This window comes from Tupaia chinensis, unplaced genomic scaffold, assembly GCF_000334495.1.
Source record: "Tupaia chinensis unplaced genomic scaffold, TupChi_1.0 Scaffold000315_1, whole genome shotgun sequence".
NCBI lineage: Eukaryota > Metazoa > Chordata > Mammalia > Scandentia > Tupaiidae > Tupaia > Tupaia belangeri.
In genome coordinates this window covers 895931-897423 of record NW_006159808.1, presented here as the reverse complement: position 1 = coordinate 897423, position 1493 = coordinate 895931, and the positions used below count along the sequence as shown (strand labels likewise).

The 1493-nt window shown below is 58.3% G+C and overlaps 1 protein-coding gene across 1 annotated transcript in view; it reads right to left on the bottom strand.

Moving 5' to 3' along the window:
* Positions 1-1493, bottom strand: part of NFKB1 (nuclear factor kappa B subunit 1) — a 124575-nt gene that overhangs the window by 18232 nt on the left and 104850 nt on the right. The gene's annotated exons all lie outside the window — the stretch shown is intronic.

The window sequence follows — 1493 nt, the reverse complement described above, 5'->3', positions numbered from 1 at the left end:
ATTTTCGGGGTTTGCTTTCCCCTTTTTTTTTTTTTTTTTTTTTTTTTTTTTTTTTTGCTACAGGATGCATGTGCTTGCTAGAAAGACAGAGAGACAGAGAGACAGAAAGCGAGAAATCACCCCCCAGGGGAATGGCCACGCCGCAATCCCTTCTCCTCCATTCTCCTCTCAGAATCTTGGGCATGCACATACACGCACCCAGTGTGAATTTAAGCCACTGGGTCCGGCACTCGAACTGTGGTCGGCTACATGGGAGTCCAGCGACATAGCCATTATGCCATCTGCTGGTCCCGCCTCTTGAAATGTGACATTGGAAGGAGACCTCTGCAAGGGCCTGAGTCTGACACAGACACGGTGCTCATCTACCAGGGAAAAGGTCACGCTGTGAAAACGGCCGAAAATTTCCGCGTGCAGCTCAGCGTTTCGCAGCATAGTGCACTCCCTCCCCTCATGGGAATTTCCCCACACCAGGAAGTTGTATACTCTTCTCTTCATTGTCTTGTCTACATGACTAATGGCCAGAGGGTTCAGAGCATTGGCTGGGTACGGCAAGGCAGTGAGAATGGGATGCCTGCCCCGAAGGCCACGCGGTCTCTTGCCCCCCACTCCTGCAAGGGCTCCTCTTTGGTCTGCCTGAGCCTCCTGGGCCCGCCTCAGGGCTTGCGTGTGGACTCCCAGGAGAGAACCCTCAGTCTTCATTCCGGTGTTGGGAGGCAGGCTGGCTGTGTGGCCCTGCACACGGCCAGGGCGCTCACACGGCCCTGCGTCCCTGCAGCAAGCCTGCCACGAGGCCTGGCCCTGTGTGCTCCCCACAGCCTCGGGTCACACGGCCGCGTTTTCCTCCGGGCTGGTACGCGCCCTCCCTTAGACTCAGCCCTCAGGGGCCCTGACACGTCGCTGGAGATGGCTGCACCCGTGCGGCCCGGGGAACTGCTCTCTCCGGTGGCTCCGGGCCTCCGAGTGCAGGTGGCCTAGCCCTGAGAAGACGTTCTGGTTGTAGCCCGACACCGAGGAGCAGTGCCGGCCGCATCCTACTGTGCCAGGCCACGGTTACACCACATCCTTGGCACACTGCGAGGACCGAGAACAAAGGCTGCTGGAAACCCAGCAGCAGGCACGTTCCTCGAGCGCTGGGCGCGGCTTCTGAACGGAGGCTGGGAACAGCACTCCGAGCTTCCGCAGGAAAGGGTTTCTAAGCGCTGATGCTGTTTTAGGAAGGCATTAGATAAGGCACTGGACGTGAACCTGAGCCTGCTGTCCCCCATGCTCGCAGGCCTTGAGGCCATTTTAGAAGTCTCAAGGCAAGGACCGAGAGAACTGTTTACAAAGAAGCCAGGTGGCTTCGCCAACACAATCTCAGATGGCAGGAACGGGGCGTGGTGTTGGAGCCTCCGACTCCCACACAGCCTGTGAGAGCTGTCACGAGAGGTCACAAGAGCCTGGCTGGCTTGAGTGACCACTGACACGGGGCAGGAAGGAGCCAGTCACAGGGA